Source organism: Nyctereutes procyonoides, unplaced genomic scaffold, assembly GCF_905146905.1.
Source record: "Nyctereutes procyonoides isolate TBG_1078 unplaced genomic scaffold, NYPRO_anot_genome, whole genome shotgun sequence".
Lineage (NCBI taxonomy): Eukaryota > Metazoa > Chordata > Mammalia > Carnivora > Canidae > Nyctereutes > Nyctereutes procyonoides.
This window is the reverse complement of record NW_026575052.1, coordinates 49,582,790-49,603,725: the sequence shown is the minus strand read 5'-3', so window position 1 is coordinate 49,603,725 and position 20,936 is coordinate 49,582,790. Positions and strand designations below refer to the sequence as shown.

At 34.8% G+C, this 20,936-nt stretch overlaps 1 protein-coding gene and 1 non-coding gene across 2 annotated transcripts in view; both read left to right on the top strand.

The window, feature by feature from the left end:
• The window catches only part of LOC129513505 (protocadherin alpha-C2), a 143,351-nt gene that overhangs the window by 63,829 nt on the left and 58,586 nt on the right, over positions 1–20,936 (top strand). The window lies entirely within an intron of this gene.
• On the top strand, positions 6,662–6,765 carry LOC129514380 (U6 spliceosomal RNA). Its single transcript, XR_008665434.1, has one exon. It is a non-coding gene; the product is annotated as a U6 spliceosomal RNA (small nuclear RNA).

The window sequence follows — 20,936 nt, the reverse complement described above, 5'->3', positions numbered from 1 at the left end:
CAATTTGATAAAATGCAACATATTTTCTAGGTCATACGTTAAATAAGTGCCATTTTGGGGAGGTAGTCTTTTGTGAGAATGACACTCTAAAACAGAACTAATAGCTCCACACATTATTTGTAAGTATATGGAAATTATAAGCTTGTCTTAGAGCACCGATTTGTATTGATAGAAAGAAGATAAAACCATTGGGTATAGGACTTGACAACCTTTAATGTTGTGTTTTTATTGATATATTTCACAAAGAAGAAAGATGAACCATTGTTTTTTTAAGTTTACTTCCAGTTAACATATGGTGTTATATTCAGTTCAGGTGTACAATGTAATGATTCAACAGTTCCATGTGTTACTCAGTACTTGAAAGAGGAAAATTATTACATCAGAAATATTAATATATTCAAGGTACATTTGCCATGCAAAGCCCATTCAAGTTGGATTTAATTTTCTTATTATTTTAGAGGGCAGTATACTTTAAAATATGTAAATACCATATCTGAGAGTAATGCATCTAATAGAAGTAAAGTTATTCAAATACTTAAATGTATCCATAGCGGCCCTCTGCATTTCAGAAACTTTTTAAATCAAATGATGACAGTCTTTAGCAGTTTTGCTATCTTTGGCAGTTTTGATCTCTAGAAGAAGACTTCTGACTTCTCATAGAGATCATGGATGCAAGGGAAGGAGGTGTGCAGAGATTAGGGAAGAGAATGGAAGATACCTTGTTTTACTATTCCAGGTAATAGGAGAAAAGCGAGTTATAAGTTATTCTCCTTCAAATAATGATGTTAACTGCAAATAAAATGACTTACATGCATTGTAATTTTGCATATTTAATATTCTCACATAACATAATAGAATCCAGTTTATAAGATACAATTAATAAATGTTTGCTGAATGAAATACTAAATACATTTGGCAGTGTATGAATGGTGTGGTACCATAGAGGGAAGAGTTCAACATCAAGGGAAGAGATTTAACTCATTTACCCACTTTACATGTATATATCTTCAACACTTTAAAGATCATTTTCAAATATATTATTTCAATGGTTATTTTCTTTCTCATGTCTAATAATGAAACAACACGAAGTGGGATTTTCTGGTCCTAGAGCTTGCTTGAACAACCTCAATGCTGTGTTCTGGCGCTAAATATGATGGCAGTTTCCATTGATGATGGAGTGATTATCAGGGATGCATGTCTTTGCATTGTGAAAGTTGAAGTGGACACAAAAGAGTGCATTTAATTTTAAGGGAGAAAATTGGTGCTTTATAGTGTTAATATTTCAGGTATCAAAACACTTAATGTATATACTCTCTTCCTACCAAAAAATTCATAATTTATTTATTCTATTTCATTGCTTTCTATAACAAAGAGAGATGAGAATATCAGTAATGACTGAAGTTTGGGAGTCAGGTATTGTTTGAAAAACACCTTTTGAGTAGACTCGAAAGGAATTGGATCTGGAAGTTGAAAAATTATTTAAAAGGAAAAATGTAGGGGTACCTGGGTGGCTCAGTCAAACATTCAACTCTTGATCTCAGTTCAGGTCTTAATCTCAGGGTTGTGAGTTCAAGCCTCACCTTGGGATCCATGTTGGGCATGGAGCCTACTTTAAAAATATATATATCTATAAACATATATATGTGGATAAATATAGCTAATAACAAGGAAAATATCCCCTGCCACCAAAATTTTAAGCTTAAATAAGTGACAGTAGCAAAGATATACTGTTCATACATCCATTTGTGCCATCCCATTTGTCCACTTGAGCAATCTTTTTCCATCAATGTTAAAATTTCACTTTTTAGGTAGTCCATTGTCTGCTAGTAATTTTTGTGGACTGGATATTTCCTTACATTTAAGAAAAGTATGATGTATAAGAGCATGGATAAAATAACTTCTACATAGATGGAGTGTTTGTAATTCACCCAAGCGTTTTATTGTTTTCCTCTTCCTCTCCAATTGCATAGTGATCCAAACTTGATTCTTTAGAAAAGAATACTTGTCATAGTGTTCACTGAATGCCTTAAACACAACAACAGAATTCTAGAAATAAAATATTTATTGCTTGAATTTTATAAAACAAAAATCCTTTTAAGACTGCAATTTCCGAACAATTTTAACTGTATGTCTGAGTCATACAGAATCGTGTTGATGTTTATGTGTTTATATTTCATTCAAATACTAAGTTCTTCTTTTAGAAATTAAGCTAAAAAAAAGAAATTAAGCTAAAAATTCAATTCCAGTGTAGTTAGCATATAGTAATGTATTAGTTACAGAAGTACAATATAGTGATTTAACAATTCCATACATTACCCAGTGCTCATCATGACAAGTGCATTCCTTAATCCTCATCACCTATTTCACCCATCCCTCTCACCCATCTCCCCTCTGGTAACCATCAGTTCTCTATAGTTGAAAGTCCAATCTTGGTTTGTTTCTCTTTCCTCCCTGCCCCCCATCCTTTGCTCATTTGTTTTGTTTCTTAAATTCTGTATGTGAGCAAAATCGTATGTTATCTTTCTCTGACTGACGTATTTCACTTAGCATTGTACTCTAAATACTAAGCCCTTCTGTCCTGTTTTAGCTTACAGTGTGTATTAATGTATTTTAGAAACCGGGGCACCTGGGTGGCTCAGTTGGTTAAGTGTTTGACTCTTGATCTCCACTGAGGTCTTGATCTCAGGGTTGTGAGTTCAAGCCCAACATGGAGCCTACTTAAACAAACAAACATATTTTACAAGGCTACTAGTATTTTACAATACAAAATCTATCATTTAGGTAATTCAGAAAACATTTTTATTTGTATATCTCCTGTTGATAATATTTTACAGATATAAACAAAATTGATGTACTGAGCAACAAGTAGATAACATGTGTCTCATGTTAATTTTTTCTAAGATTTGTGATGAGCAATTTAATTTTGTTTAGATTGGTATCCAAGATGTTGTCTATGAAATCTAAATCTCTGCTTACCATTTAAAATTAATTATACTGGCAAATTTTTTAGATAATAAGTATAATAATGTGGCAAAAATGCGCAACAGTGAACCACTGACTTAGGCATGAAAATTTTAGTTTGGACACATCAATGTTATATTATTGTATTGTTCATCTGGAGTTGAAGCAGTTTCCCCTTTGCCAGGATACTTAGGATGTAGAATGTTTCCCCTTTGAAGTGACATTCGTTAACAGTGATAGAATTTTTTTTTTTTACATTCTAGGTGTTTTTGTTTAAATATATGCCATTAGTAGACTTTCCCATTGGTTAATTATCTATTTTGACTTTGAAACTCATAACTGCATTTTGAAAATCGTTAGAGTGCTGTAACTAAGGAAGCTTGCTGAGGGCAGCCTGGGTGGCTCAGCGGTTTAGTGCTGCCGTCAGCCCAGGGTGTGATCCTGGAAAATGGGGATCAAGTCCCACGTCTGGTTCCCTGCATGGAGCCTGCTTCTCCCTCTGCCTGTGTCTCTGCCTCTCTCTCTACCTGTGTCTTTCATGAATAAATAAATAAAATATTTTTTTTAAAAAAAGGAAGCTTGCTTAGCATATGAAATACATTCAGATAAAAAAAAAAACCTATGTAGGCAGTACAATAGAATTCGTTGTATAATAGAGAAACCTCAAACTAGTAAAAGGGAAGGAAAAAAGAGCTTAATAACAAGTAGACAGAAGGAAAAAGCAATGCTTGGGAAATGCATGAATGGGAAAATTTTAACAGCATGTCTGATAATGTTAATGATCTGTTGGTGTTTGTTGCCTTCAATATTTACATTTAGAGGGAAACAGTAATATTCCAGAAACTAAATGCATTTTGCTGGGTTGGGGTGAAGGTGGATTAAATTGCAAAGATGCTTTTACATTGCTCAAATGGATATAATATGAATATCAGAAATAATTAACATTTTGAAAAATGTCAAGTGAATGTGGACCATAGCCTAGGGTTCTGACTGAAGTATTATGGGAAATAAGGAGTTTGTTAGTAAAGATGATTTTTAAAAAAGATTTTATTTATTTATTCATGAGAGACACACACAGAGAGAGGCAAAGACATAGGCAGAGGGAGAAGCAGGCTCCATTCATGAAGCCTGAGGGACTCCATCCCGGGCCCCCAGGATCACGCCCTGGGCGGAAGGCAGGCACTAAACCGCTGAGTCACCCAGGTATCCAAGTAAAGATGATTTTTTTTTAAATTCTTTTTTTAAAGAGATTTTATTTATTTATTCCTGAGAGAGAGAGAGAGAGACAGAGACTGAGATGCAGAGGGAGAAGCAGGCTCCATGCAGGGAGCCCAATGTGGGACTCGATCCTGGGGCTCCAGGATCACGCCCTGGGCTGAAGGCAGGAGCTAAACCACTGAGCCACCCAGGGATGCCCAGTAAAGATGATTCTTTTATTTATTTATTTATTATTTATTTATTCATTCATTCATTCATTCATTCATTCATTCATGAGAGACAGAGACACAGGCAGAGGGACAGCAAGCTCCATGCAGGGAGCCCGATGTGGGACTCGATCCTGGGTCTCCAGGATCACGCCCTGGGCAGAAGGTAGTGGCTAAACCGCTGAGCCACCCAGGGATCCCCAAAGATGATTCTTAAAAACAAAAACTAAATCATAAAGGTGGCTACTCATTTTGTTCCCAGTTTTAATTGATAAGATAAAAATGATTCAGGATATAAATAAATTACGTGTCTCTTTTATACTGCATTTATGAGAAAGAAAAGAATTTGGATAACAATTTCCTCCTCAAGCTATAAACACAGGAGGTCATTATATATTCATCTGGAACTTGTCTTTGAATCTAAGAATGAATATGCAATCACATATTCTCTGTCCTGCGCTGCAGAGAAAGAGAAAAAACTTTTCTGTCTCATCCTAAATTCTTGGCTGTTCTAGAACCATCTGGTAGCCATCTACATATATACTGTTTTCATAGGAAAACTGTAATGACATAGCCTCAAAAATGTTCTCTGAATTCTTGCACATTATGCTTATTCTTTAGAATCTTTAAGCTAAGATTACAGCTGTTTTATTTAGTCTAAAAATGATGTTCATACAAAATAAAAACAACTAGTTAAGACATCTTTGTAGTGTTTTTTTGCATTTATACTTAACACTCAAGATAGGCTTGTCATTTTCCTTTCTTATAAGTTTGGTGTAAAGTTATGCTGGCGCTATTAAATTCAAAGGGTTTCTTTTCCTTCTCTTGTCTATTCTCGGGACATGTTTATTAAGATTGGTGATATTTCTTTCTTAAATTAGTGGAATGCACTAGTGATGTTCTCTGTGCCTTAGTTTTCTTTGTGGAGAAGTTTAAGGCATGAAAATTAAATTTCTTTATTGGTAAAGAGTTATTTATAGTTTTATTCTTCTTTTTTTGTAAATTGTCTTTTCCAAAAATATGTTAATTTCATATAAACTTTTTTGGTAGAAGGTTTTTTTTTATAATATCCTCTTGTGATCTTTTTAACATCTGTAGGATCTGTAGTGATATTCCCCTTTTAAATCCTGATACTAGTTATTGTCACCATTTTTCCTGACTAGATTGGGAGGTAGTTTATTAGTTATATTAGCCTTCCCAAGAACTAATTTTTTTGGCTTTTAGAATTCTATTTCTTTTTTTTTTTTAATTTATTTATTTATTTATTTATTTATTTATTTATTTATTTATTTATGATAGTCACACAGAATGAGAGAGAGAGGCAGAGACACAGGCAGAGGGAGAAGCAGGCTCCATGCACCGGGAGCCTGACGTGGGATTCGATCCCGGGTCTCCAGAATCGCGCCCTGGGCCAAAGGCAGGCGCCAAACCGCTGCGCCACTCAGGGATCCCTAGAATTCTATTTCTTGTATATTTGCTTTCTATTTTATTAATTTCTCCTCTTAACTTTATTTTCCTTTCCCCATATTCAGTTTTCCATTTGTTTTCTACCTGCTTTATTTAGCTTACCGATTTTCAGGTTTTATTGTTTCTAATATATAGATTTGAAGCAATAAATTTCTGAGGTGCTTGGGTAGCTCAGTTAGTTAAGCAACTGACTCTTGGTTTCAGCTCCGGTCATGATCTCGGGGTCTTGAAATCAAGCCCCGAGTTGGACCTGAACCCAATACTTGGAGCCTGGTAGAGAGTCTCTCCCTCTCCCTGTGCTCTTCCTCTCTCTCTCTTTCTCAAGACAAACAAACAAATAAAGTTTTTAAAAACCTATAAATTTCCACTAAGCATAGTATTAGCTGCTTCACACAAATCTTACTTTAATTTTTTTTAATTGAAGTGTAACATACATAAAAGTTCATATATCATAAGTATACAGCTTCATGAATAATCCAAAGCCAACCAAATCATATAACAACCATAGAAGTAAGGAAGTAGAGAATTACCAGCAACCCACCCCTACCCCACCCATCTATGTTTACTCTCGTCTGAAATATAACCATTATCATGAGTTCTAACATCATAAAAATAGAATCATATAGTGTAATTATGTTTTTATGTCTGGTTAATTTCACTCAGTATTGTATACATCTCCTTTTTCCCCACAACAAAAATCCCAGTTTTCATTTATACCAGTGTAATTACTCATTTGTTACCGCATGCTACTCAAGCAACAGACTTAGAAAACAATACCAGCACTACATCAACAATATGATTATGGTATTGTGCTCACTTCGACAGCACATAAGCTAAAATTGGAATGATACAGAGATTAGCATGGAGCAAGCACAAGAATAATTGGCAAATTCCTGAAGTGTTCCATATTTTTAAAAAATTAAAGAGGAAGACAAACCACAAGAGACTCCTAACTGGGAAACAAAGGGCTGCAGAAGGGAAGGTGGGTGGGGGATGGGGTAAATGGGTGATGGGCATTAAGGAGGGCATATGTTGAGATGAGCACTGGGTGTTACACTATATGTTGGCAAATTGAATTTAAATAGAATATTTTTTAAAATATGATTATCGTATCAGTTTAATATTTTTGTCATTATTTTCACTTGTAGCATATATCCCACTAGGAATGTGCAAATTACTGTGTTTTAAAATATCTTGGAGGGATGCCTGGGTGGCTGGGCGGTTGGGCATCTGCCTTTGGCTCAGGGCGTAGTCCTGGAGTCCCGCATCAGGCTCCCTGCATGGAGCCTGCTTCTCCCTCTGCCTGTGTGTCTCTGCCTCTCTCTCTGTGTGTCTTTCATGAATAAATAAATAAAATCTTTAAAAAATATCTTGGAATAGTTCATCTCTGTGTAGGTAAGCTGCCAAGTACATACAGAGTTGGGTTCATTTATTTTAAGTTGCTTTCAAATATAGTCCTGAAACTAATATTCCACTGTATGTTAACTAACTGGAATTTAAATAAAAACTTTTTAAAATCAGACTTGCTTTTTAAAATTTAATTTTCTTTTTTAATTATGTTAAATATTACAATGGTTCCCAAATAAATTTATTAAAAAAAGTATATTTAGAAAAGTCTGGTATGTACTATTGCCTGCTCCTCTACTTTAGTCCTTCTTTCCTCTTATAGGTAATCAAAATTTATGGTTTATCCTTTTTACTATTTCTTCTTCTGATAGATATAAGCAAATATGTATGTGTATATCTTCTGCTTTTTAGGATAAATTATGACATATAAAACATATTCTTCTGCACTTTAGTTTTTTTCACTTAAAAATATAAACTTGCAATCACTCCGTAGTAGTATATAAAAGTACTCCGTGTTTCTTAATGATGTCTTTTGGTTAACTCCTAATTTTTTAAATTTAATTTAATTTATTTATTCATGAGAGACAAACAGGGAGAGGTAGAGACACAGACAGAGGGAGAAGCAGGCTCCTTGCAGGGAGCCTGATGTGGGACTCGATCCTGCTACCGGGATCATGCCCTGAACAGAAGGCAGACAGACGCTCAACTGCTGAGCCACCCAGGCTCCCAGGAACTCCTAATTTTAATGATATCCAATTTTTGATATTTTCTTTTTACTTAGTATTCTTTCTATCCTTTTAATGAAATGTAGCCTACCTGAAGGTCATGAAGATACACTTCTATATTATCTGCTAGAACATTGCTGTCCAATGGAACTCTGTATGTTGGAAATTTTCTATATCTATGTATATAGGACAGATGGCTACTGAGCACTTGAAATGTGGCTAGTGAAACTGCGGGGCTGAATTTTTAATGTTACTAAATTTAATTCAAGCTTATGTTTAAATAGCCATATCTGATTAGTGGTTGCCATAGTTCCAGCGGCTTTCTTGTTTTAACTTGCACATTAAGAATCTTAATCCATCTGAAATTGTGTATTTGAGTACATGGTGTAATGTCGGAGCTGAGATTGTTTCCATGTGTAAATCAGTTGGATTTTCTACATATACAGCACCATTTAATAAAAGACCACCCTTACTACTCTGCAGTGCTACCTTTATCATAAACCAAGTGACTGTATATTTGTGCCTATTTCTAGACTCATTCTGTTTCATTGGGCTAGTCCTCTTCTTTGTGCTAATACCATTGTATACTGATGCGTATTGATATACAGTTGTATAAGTTCTCCCACTTTGTTCTTCTGCTTCCAGATTAATTTAGCTCTTTTTGACCCTTTGCATTTCTATTGAAATTGTAGAATCAGCTTGTCAATTTCTGCCAAAAAACTCCTGCTCTTATTTCAATTCGTATTGCATTAAATCTGCAGAAAATACGAGGCATATTGACAGTTTGACAAAATTTTACTTGGATTTTTATTTACTGTATAAACATATGGAATTTATTAACATAATGACTATATATCCATAAACAGCTGGTCTACTAACATGATATATCCTTCTATTTATTTTTTTCTCTTAGTGTTTATGTGAATTTATGTGCATGTGGAGATATTTTGTGGAATTTCATTAGATGTTTGGTATTTTGATGCTATTATAAATGGCATTTAAAAATTTCATTTTATAATTGTTTTTGTTGCAGGTATGTAGATATAAAACTAATTTTTGTATTAGGTTTGCTTCCAGTGTCCTTGCCAAATTTTGTTTTGAAAGCTCACATTTTTATATTATCTTACATTTTCTACATACACTGTTATGCCATTTCCAATACTCTTAGTTTTATTTATTTTCTTAACTGTCTTTTTTTTAAAAAAAAAAGATTTTATTTATTTATTCATGAGAGACACACACAGAGAGAGGCAGAGACACAGGCAGAGGGAGAAGCAGGCTCCAAGCAGGGAGCCCGACCTGGGACCGGGGTCTCCAGGATCAGGCCCTGGGCTGAAGGTGGCGCTAAACCGCTGAGCCACCCGGGCTGCCCTTAACTTTCTTCATATAGCTTTTGTTTTATGTTTTGTGGCATTGTTGAAGTGATAATAGTCTTGTCTTAGTTCTTATCTAAGAGAGAAAATTTTTTATATTTAATATGAGATACATTTTTTTCCCTCAGAAGTCCTTTGTCAGGTTAAGGAAGCTTCCTTTCTTTTCTAATTTACTAAGAGATCTTTAAAAGATTATGAATAGGTATTAAATTTATCATATTATTTCTCTGTTTATTGAAGTGATCATATGATTTTATCCTTTATTTTATTCAAATCATAAGTTACATTGGTTGATTTATTAATAATAAACCAATATTGCATTCTTGGGATAAACCTTGGTTGATTGTAATTTATTATCTTTCTCTATATCACTGGATTTAGTTTTCCAACATCTTGCTTAGAATTTTAAACATATGTGTTTATGATAGAAATTGGCTTGTAATTTTCAATTCTTGTAATGTTTCTGTCAGGGTTTGATATCAGGGCTATACTGGCTTCATATAGTAAGATAAAAAAATTTACTTCTTTTTTAATTCTTTGGAAAGTTTGTATAAATCAGTGGGGTTTTTTCTTCCATAAATATTTGGGAGAATTCAGAATTACCCCTTATTGGATTAAAGGTCTTTTCATGAAAATATTTTTAATTACAAATTCAATACCTGCAAGAGGCACAGAGCTATGGAAATTTTATATTTCTAGTTGTGTCAGTTTGGCAAATTTTTTCCCACATATTTGTGCATTTAATTTAAATTTCATAATGTAATATATAGGCTTAAAGTCATTCATTGTATTTCTCATTATTTTAATGTAGTAAGACCATATTTCTTTCTACATTCCTCATATTAGTATTTTTGCTTTCTCTTTGTAAAAAATAAGTTATGCCATAGATTTATTTATTTGAGAGAGAGCACATGAGCAGGGGGAGCAGGAGAAGGTGAAGCAGGCTCCCCGTGAAGTAGGAAGCCCAATGCAGGGCTCTATCCCAATATCCTGGGATCATAACCTGAGCTGAAGGCAGACACCCAACCAGCTGAGCCACCCAGGTACCCCTTGGGTAATCCTGTTTAAAATATTAAAAGAATATGTGGGGCGCCTGAGTGGCTCAGTTGGCTAAGCGTCTGACTTTGGCTCAAGTAATGATCCTTGGGATGGAGTCCTGGTTTGGGGTCCCTGCTGGGTGAAGAGTCTGTTTCTCCCTCTCCCTCTGACCCCCCCCCCCCGCTCATGCTCACACATATGTACAAGTGCACTCTCTCTCCCTCTCTTGAATAAATTTAAAAATCTTTAAAAAGAAAGAATATGAGACCAATAAGTTATTAATGGGAGGACAGTAGGATAAAAATATACTTAATCTATAGGAAAGGGGGGAAAGACAAATTAGAACAGATGCAATTTGAAAAAGTAATGAGATTATATAAATTGAAGTATACCAGTAGTTACATTAAATGTAAACTGACAAAAAAATAATAAATAAAAAATAAAAAAATAAATGTAAACAGACTAAATATTCAAATTAATAAAAGATGGTCAGACTGGCTAGAAATTAAACAACCATATGTCGTTTATTGGAGACATATCTTTATTAAAAGATAAAGTTTGAAAGTAAAAGGATGGATAAAGATTATATCATGCAAACACTTATCAAAAGGAAACTGTATACAGTATCTGCTATACAAATATCACTTGTAGTAGACCTTAAGGCAAGAAACGTAATAGTTATAAGTACAGACATTACATAATTATAAGAGGATCAGGAAGATAAAATAATTGTAAATTGCACTGTATACATTTGAATAATTATTATTTTATTTGGCTTTAGAACACCTAAGCAACTTGAATGTTTACAAGGGGGAAAATGCTGTGTTTTCTTCCTAAAATTTCTTTTATATTTTATAAGTCTGTTGAAGTTCTTGAAGTGATTTTTGCCTATTTCCTCATAGTTCTGAAATGAGACATTAGAACTGTTTCTATTTCTTTTAATCTTCTATTCCACTGTATAGTTCTTATCACTGCAGAAACATCTGCTCATGCTCTCAGCTTCTAATATTGGCTTATTCTTTCTGTTGATGATTGTGATTAAGAATATTGTCTTAACTTCTCTGCTGCTGAATCTGCTTCTGTAATTGTTTTAAGTCATGAATTTTTCTCTGAAACATAATTCTCTTTGGTTCCTATTTCTAGCCATAGTTGGGACTATTTTGGAAAATACTAAAAATAGTCCATCAAGTCTAATAATTAATCACAAGTTGTCGACTGAGGTAGATTGTCTCTAGTCTCCAACTTGGTATCTAGAAATAACATAGACACTCAGGAAGTTAGTAACAGGCCTGTTTTGCATTCCTGTTCTTTTGATTTGGAAAATGTCATGTAATAGGAAAAAAAGATTTTATATTTGGTTTCTTCTCTTAAAATGAACATATTCTACATCTCCATTAAGGCTTCCATAGAATACCTTCCAAAGTTAACAAAAGCCTGAGCAAGACAGTTAATTATTAAGGTGTTTAAGATGAAATGCATTTCCCAAGCACCTGTTCTCTACTACCGAAGATTAAAGTATTGGGAAGGTTATAAGACATGCTGTCTGCATTTTGGTGCATTGTGAATCACAGTTGGTGATCTCGGGTACCTCTCAACTTTTATTCAACTAAAAATCTAATAGGTCTGAGTTATAATGATGCCCCTTGTAGCTCTGTGGAGAGTAAAAGATCTAATTTTGAGAGCTTAAGCATTTGCCTTTGCTTCTTATATAGTGTACTTCATAATCTATGACTCTTAGGCTCACAAAAAGTTTGCTCATACTGATTCTTACTACCAAACAGAATTTACCATCAGTGTAATAAGTGAGGAGTTGAAAGTAGTTTATATTCATATTTGTAGTTATGATATTCTGTATTCAACCTATTTAGATGAGCAGAGGGATAAATTGTGAAAATTTAATCTGTAGTTTAGGCATATTTCAGCTGCCATCTGCCTCCTTCAGGTTTGCCTGTCTTCTGAAGTACACTGTCCATTTTCATTCTATAATTTATTTATAAATTAATCAGTATTTTATCATTTGTTCTCATGAAATGTTTTACTGAAGGTTGTACCCTAGAGTGATTTGACTGAATTTATTTTGAGCCTTTTTTCTCTTTTTTGTCTATATAATGGCTGAATAGTCTCCTATTCAAAAGCTTTCTTGGGGTTTTTAGAAATCCAAGACCAGGAGAAACTTAAATCAGTTTTTGTGAAGATTTTATTTTCTGTTTATAACATCAGTAGAGTTTGTTTTACATCCTAAATAATACAAAAATATTGCACAGAAACTAATAAAAATTCCCAGAATCTCCCCCTAGGTATTAAGTAATCTAAATTTAGATATACAACTCTATGCAATTAAAGAAATGGAATTTTCCCCCATTGTCATTTAAGATTGTTATCAAGTACCTCAAGGTAATTTGATTACGATAACAAACAAAGGGCCAGTATCCTTTTGTGGTTTATGAATCATATTTTTATAGTGATATTCAATGTATCTGGCTTTATTTTTATCAACTTTATTATAGTAGCTAATATAGACTGCATTCATTTAAAGTATATGATTCAGTGAGGTTTTTTTTTAATTTATTTATTCATGAGAAACACACACACACACAGAGACAGAGAGAGAGAGAGAGAGGCAGAGAGAGAAGCAGGCTCCATGCAGGGAGCCCAACATGGGACTGGATCCTGGGTCTCCAGGATCAGGCCCTGGGCTGAAGGCGGCGCCAAACCGTTGGGCCACCGGGGCTGCCCTGATTCGGTGAGTTTTGATGATTGTATACACTCTTGAAATTACCATGAAGGTACAGAATATTTCCATCACCCCCAAAAGTTTCCTTTTATCCCTTTGCATTCATTCCCCTCCCTCTGTCCCAGGCCTCAGAGAACAACTGATCTGCTTTCTCTCACTGATAGATTAATTGTGTTTTCTAGAATAATATATAAATGAAATTGTTCAATAGGGAGTTTTTGTGTCTGCCTTTTTTCACTCAGCCTAATGATTTTGAGATTGATTTATGTAGTTGTATATATTCAGTAGTTCATTCCTTTCCATTGTTGAGTAGTATTTCCATTGTAAGGACATATCATATTCTTTTTTTTTTTAAGATTTTATTTATTCATGAGAGACACAGAGACAGAGAGAGACAGAGGCAGAGGGAGAGGCAGGCTCCATGCAAGGAGCCCAATGTGGGACTCAATCCCGGGGCTCCAGGATCAAGCCCTGGGCTGAAGGCAGACACTAAACCACTGAGCCACCCAGGGATCCCAGGACATATCATATTCTTATTATCTACTTACTTGTTAATGGATCTTTGAGCTGTTTCTAGGTTTTGGCCTCTGTGAATAAGATTTCTGTGTACACTTGTATGCAAATCCTTCTTTGAATATATGTTATTTCACTTTCACTTCTCTACTACCTCTGAGTACACTGATTGGGTTCTGTAGTGGTTTTATGTTTTAAGAAACAGACTGTTTCTCAAAATATTGGCATCATTGGGGCACCTGGGTGGCTCAGTCGGTTGGGCGTCTGCCTTCGGCTCAGGTCATGATCCCAGGGTATTGGAATTGAGCCCTGTGTCAGGCTCCCTGGTCAGCAGGGAATCTGCTTCTCCCTCTGCCCCTCCCCTCCACTTGTGCTTGCTCTCTCTCAAATAAATAAATAAAATCTTTAAAAAACAAACAAGGTATTTGCACCATTTTACACATTCACTAGCAATGTGTAGGAGTTTCAGGTGTTCTATATCCTCACAAACATTTGCTATTGTCAGTCTTTAATATTATCCATTTTAATGGGTGTGAGTCATTACCTCATTGTGGTTTTGATTGGCATTTCCCTGATGACTTATGTTGAGTGTTGTTGTTGTTTTTTAATGTGCTTCTATTTGTATGTCATTTATGGAGTATGTTCAAATTGTTTGCTCTTTTTAATTGGTTTGAATGTTTTGTTATCATTATGTTGTAAAAATCTATGTACAAGTCCTATATCAGATATATTTATAGCAGATCTTTTCTTCTGTGGCTTGCCCATTCTTTTTTTTTTTTTTTTTTGAATAGTGTCCATTTAAGACCAAAGTTTTAAATTTCAATAAGGGTAAATATTTTTTTGTTTTATTATTATGTCTTCTGTGTTCTATTTAAGAAACTTTTACTTACCCCAGGTTCAGAGGTTTCTCTCATGTTTTCTTCTGGAAGTTGTGAACATGATTCCATGTTTGTTTTTTTTTTTTTACTGTGTTATGAATAAAAGTAAGAATTTTTTAGACAAATCAAAAGTAAATGAATTGGTTTGTTTACCATTGATTGAGAGTATACATTGGCTCAAAAATTTAGGGAAGCATTTTGTCCTATCTAGCTAAAAATTAAATGTGCATACTTTTAACACCTCTCAGGATAAACACACAGGCGTATACATGTACAAACTTTCAGAAATGCACCTAAATATTAAATCATGGAGTAAAAATAACTTACAAAATATCCATACATGGTTGGATCCAGTCTTAGCTGTTACTAGGAATGAACAGAATTATAGGCACTGACATGGAAAGGTGTCCATCATATATGTTAAGTAAAAATGAAACAGCAAAATTCCATGATAGTGTATAGAGTAATATGGTTACATTTCAGCAAAATATATATCTACATATTTATATATGTATAAATAAAAGTCTGGAGGGACATACAATTATCTATCAGAGGCATAGTCTATAGGAGAATAGGATTTGAAAGGACTTTGACTTTTTTGTTTTTTACAATTCTGGATGAAATTAATTTTGTACAAGGATGCATTATTGAACCAGAATTAAATAAACAGAAGACTAATAAAAACTAAAAATAAATCACATAGGAAGTATAACCAAAGTTTATGCCTTTTAAAAACCTAAAATATATGTATATATTGTATTCAGAAATACAATGTATGTATTTGTATATTTAAAATACTACCATAATTGCTACATGGAGAATACACTGAATATATGTATGTATTGTATTCACTTATTCAGAAAGCACATATGTATATAATAGAGGCTCTTTTTTATGGCAGTATGGTCAGTCCCCAGATGTTTTTTCCTTTATTAGTTGCTTCTAAGAATATCCAGAACACCAAGTGCACTTTGCTTTGGGTAGATCTTCTGTGCAATTTTGTATTTCAGGAAGGGACCTAAATATAAGAAATAAGGAGTATTGTTATAACACAATGGGAGCTTAAGGCCATTTGGGTAGCAACTATTAAAGGGTAAAGGATACCTTTGCCACTTTACCCAGTGTCCACATTCATTTAGAAAATATTTATTAATTTGTAATTTTAAATTCTTCAGCTCAGACCCTTCTGCTGAGCTCCAAACTCTCATATCTGATTGCCTAACTCTGCTTGGCTTTCTCACAGGCAGTTCACACGTGCCTAAAATTGATTTCCAAACCATCTCTTCCTACAATCTTTTTAGAATCTGGTTCCATTATCCACCCAGTTCTTCACCCCGGAAGCTGGGGAGTCATTCTTGACAGCTTCTCTCCAAAGAGTAGCTTGTCGTTGCTCTTTAATGAATCAGTCCTATAAATTCCACTGCTTAAACTTAGTTTACCGGTATCCATCTTCAACCAGTAGCCATTACTTTCATCCACATCCCCGTCTTACCTCCCCTGGATGGATGCAATAGCCTTGTAACTGATTTTCCCGCATCCTTACCCTCTATATCTGGTCTCCTTAGATCATTCTCCATGTAGCAATTATGGTAGTATTTTAAATATATACAGTGGATCATCTCATGAACCTTTCAAAACCTACCATGACTTAGTACTTTGGAATAAATGGAATAAAATCCAAACTCTTTATAGTAATGTGCAAGACTGTAAGATCCCACCCCTGGTTGTTTCCCATCCATCTTATGCCACTCTCCCATTGCTTCCTATGCTTTAGCCACACTGTCTTTCTAATCCTTAGGCATGCCCTGATTTTTTCTACTTTAGTACCTTCATATCTGCTGTTACCCTAGCAGGGAATGCTCTCCCCACTAGTCTTTGCATAGATGGCCTCTTCCCATCCTTCAGGTCATGATTTTTAAATATCACCTCTTCAGAAAGGCCTTTGCTGATATCCATATCTAAGTATATTCCTTTGAGTGTCCTTTATTATAATTTCCTGATTGTTTCTTTTATGACATTTTCACTTTTAACCTACTTATTTTTTCACCTGTTTATCATCCAGCTCCTTTATTGGACTACTCCATGATCAATACCATGTCTATTTCTTTTGCTATGGCTCCTCCAGTAGCCAGAAGAATGTCTGACACATAATAATCATTCAATATTTCTCACATGAATGAGTAAACTCTGTCCCTTAAACATGTTGAACAGGGGAGATATGTACACACCTAACCCTAATTTAATATATAAATTAAAACTATATATGAGAGGTGCCAGGAAAGTGCTACTGAGGTTAAGTATTTAGTTCAGTCCTTGCCACAAAGTTAATGTTCAGTAAATTTTGAATGAATGAGAAGTTCCTGGCATTAAACATGGACATGTTTTCGTGTGTGTGTGTGCGTGTGTGTGTGTCTAAACAAGTATTTAATGTCATATATTCCAAACATCAGGAGAATAAACTATTGTTTAGAATGATTTTTATTCTATGTAAGAAAATCAAGAATATTACCTATGTGTGCTTATAGAATAAAAGTATTCCAATTCTACTTTAATAATTCATTCTAGTTCATTAACAGATCAGATATCAAGCAAGCTCTTTTTAAAAAAGTAAGCTCTACCCTCAACACGGAGCTCAAACTCACAACCACAAGATCAAGAGTTGTGTGCTCAACAGAATAGAGAATCCAGAAGTGGACCTCAACTTTATGGTCGACTAATATTCGATAAAGGAGGAAAGACTATCCACTGGAAGAAAGACATCTCTTCAATAAATGGTGCTGGGAAAATTGGACATCCACATGCAGAAGAATGAAACTAGAGCACTCTCTTACACCATACACAAAGATAAACTCAAAATGGATGAAAGATCTAAATGTGAGACAAGATTCCATCAAAATCCTAGAGGAGAGCACAGGCAACACCCTTTTTGAACTCGGCCACAGTAACTTCTTGCAGGATACATCCACGAAGGCAAAAGAATCAAAAGCAAAAATGAACTATTGGGACTTCATCAAGATAAGAAGCTTTTGCACAGCAAAGGATACAGTCAACAAAACTAAAAGACAACCTACAGAATGGGAGAAGATATTTGCAAATGACGTATCAGATAAAGGACTAGTTTCCAAGATCTATAAAGAACTTATTAAACTCAACACCAAAGAAACAAACAATCCAATCATGAAATGGGCAAAAGACATGAAGAGAAATCTCACAGAGGAAGACATAGACGTGGCCAACAAGCACATGAGAAAATGCTCTGCATCACTTGCTATCAGGGAAATACAAATCAAAACCACAATGAGATACCACCTCACACCAGTGAGAATGGGGAAAATTAACAAGGCAGGAAACCACAAATGTTGGAGAGGATGCGGAGAAAAGGGAACCCTCTTACACTGTTGGTGGGAATGTGAACTGGTGCAGCCACTCTGGAAAACTGTGTGGAGGTTCCTCAAAGAGTTAAAAATAGACCTGCCCTACGACCCAGCAATTGCACTGTTGGGGATTTACCCCAAAGGTACAGATGCAATGGAACGCTGGGACACCTGCACCCCAATGTTTATAGCAGCCATGTCCACAATAGCCAAACTGCGGAAGGAGCCTCGGTGTCCATCGAAAGATGAATGGATAAAGAAGCTGTGGTTTATGTATACAATGGAATATTACTCAGCCATTAGAAATGACAAATACCCACCATTTGCTTCAATGTGGATGGAACTGGAGGGTATTATGCTGAGTGAAGTAAGTCAATCGAAGGACAAACAGTGTATGTTCTCATTCATTTGGGGAATATAAATAATAGTGAAAGGGAATAGAAGGGAAGGGAGAAGAAATGTGTGGAAAATATCAGAAAGGGAGACAGAACATAAAGACTCCTAACTCTGGGAAATGAACTAGAGGTGGTGGAAGGGAAGGAGGGCGGGGGGTGGGGGTGAATGGGTGACGGGCACTGAGGGGGGCACTTGACGGGTTGAGCACTGGGTGTTATTCTGTATGTTGGCAAATTGAATACCAATAAAAAATAAATTTATTATTTAAAAAAAAAGAGTTGCGTGCTCTATGGATTGAGCCAGTCGGACACCTGTAGTAAGTTCTTGGATGGAAGATCCACATTGGAGAGACAGCTGGGACATGTTTTCTTTTAATAAAAGTACAATGAGATTGTTTTGTTCTGACTTATCTCTGCCAGTAAGATTCTTACACTCTAACTTAAGGCAATTTTTCTTTACAAATTCTGAGATTTAAAAATTAAAAAAAGAATAGACATAGGTAAAACTAAATGAAAATATCATGCACATATTTCTCAAAAGTTATGTTCCAAAATAAGTGTGTATGATGATGTGTATATTTACATAATATGAAACTGGAAAAATCACATAAATTTTTCAAGTGTCATGTTCCTAGTTGTATTGGTGCCACCTTACAGAGAAATTCTCATGGATGCTAAAACCTGAGAGCCACTAAACTTATCTAAATCAGGGAAGAAAAGAAATTTCTATATCTGGACGTTCAAGCTTTTCTATCTTTAAGATAAATGATGAATGAGGGTTTGTTGGAGAATTACAAAGTGTCTGCTTGCCTACTGGGTTTACTCCATACACTTTTGTGTTGACTCAATAATCTTGAAGAATATTAAAATATTTCTTTATTGAGATTGGCACATACTAGATTATGAATGCTTCATGAATTTGAATTTAAATTTTGCTTAATTAGGGGCACCTGGGTAGCTCAGTGGTTGAGCATCTGCCTTTGGCTCAGGTCATGATCCTGGGGTCCTGGGAATGAGTCCCGCATCAGGCTCCTAAAAAGGGAGCCTGCCTCTCCCTCTTCCTGTGTCTCTGCCTCTCTCTGTGTCTCTCATGAATAAATAAAATCTTAAAAAATAAAAATAAATCTTGCTTAATTAGACCAACATACAAGAGTTTCTGAAATAGATGGAGATAAATGTGATTTCCTACTTCCTAATATTTACAAGTTGGCACTTCTTGTTTAACACCATTGAATCCCTTCATGATTTTTTTCAAAATATATTGGCCCTGGGAGAATTAAGATTAGGGAATAATTAATGATAACTTTCTGTGTCTGTCTACAACCTACAATTGACAGGTTCTCAGAATTATAACCTGCTTTTTCATCCAGAGATGCAATATTCATCCTTGTACCCAGGAAGTCACAGCCTGACTTTATCAAGATGATTGCTACTTTCTTAACACACCATTATTGACCCTTGGAAAGAATGACTTTTTGTAATTTGAAAATCCCCTTTATTTCTCAACTCTTGCTAGGTTAAGGAGCACTACATCCACATGCCCTAGGAAACATAGCTGTCCAGTATATCCCATGTATATATTGATTTATGAACCAATAAATGTTTCATATATAGTTGACATTTTAAATGAGCTTATAATAATTGGATCAAAGGAATACTAGTCTAGTGTAAGAGTACTGTAGACAAATGTGATTTCCTACTTCCTAATATTGTAGACAACTAAAAATAGGAGGCTATGATGAAATTTTAATTGCAAAAGATATTGAAAATCCTAGGGTGACAACCCTGTTATAATAGATGTAACGTTGAATTGGAAAGAAAGAGATTTTACCCAGGTCTGCTTGAAATCAACTCTCTATTTCTAGTAAATTATTGAACCATCCTAAGCCTCAATTTTATATCTTTGTTAAAGTTACCACTCCACTGTCTTTGATTCACTGGATTTATTAGAGAATTTTCCAATAGATTTAGATAAAGAAAAGTCATAAGTTAATGTGTTGATTGGGGAGTTTTGTGTATATTTTTTTTCCTATTCACTGCTGGAAAGCTGAAGTTGGCATCAACCAACTTTAAGTTGTAGATGCATCAAGTTAAATGATTTTAAGATCTTTTGAGACCATTAATTCAGAGATGCTGTATAAAAAGAACCAGTACTAGATTTTCTTTTACTCTACTTAATTCTGTTGGTTAGGTAGAGTATGCTTTTTTTGCTTGTAATATTAAAAAAGAGAATGCAGAAGATTGGATTTTCCAATTTTTTTTTTTTTTACTCATCCCTCCCTTCTCCTCAGGTTATTTGCTTAATTTTATGAGACTTCTATCCCTATGCTGGCCCCTTCTTTTTTCTGGCTAATAATCAATAATATAATAATTATATACTGAAAAATTTACATGCTATATCTCAATAAAAGTTTATAGTAAATGCTATGTGTTTCTTATTATACTAAGCTAAGTTTTAGTGAAATTAAACAACTTTTCCTAGGACATATAATTATTAAGACATTTCTTTTTTTTATTTTTTTTTATTTATTTATGATAGTCACACAGAGAGAGAGAGAGAGGCAGAGACACAGGCAGAGGGAGAAGCAGGCTCCATGCACCGGGAGCCCGACGTGGGATTCGATCCTGGGTCTCCAGGATCGCGCCCTGGGCCAAAGGCAGGCGCCAAACCGCTGTGCCACCCAGGGATCCCTAATAAGTTTTTTAA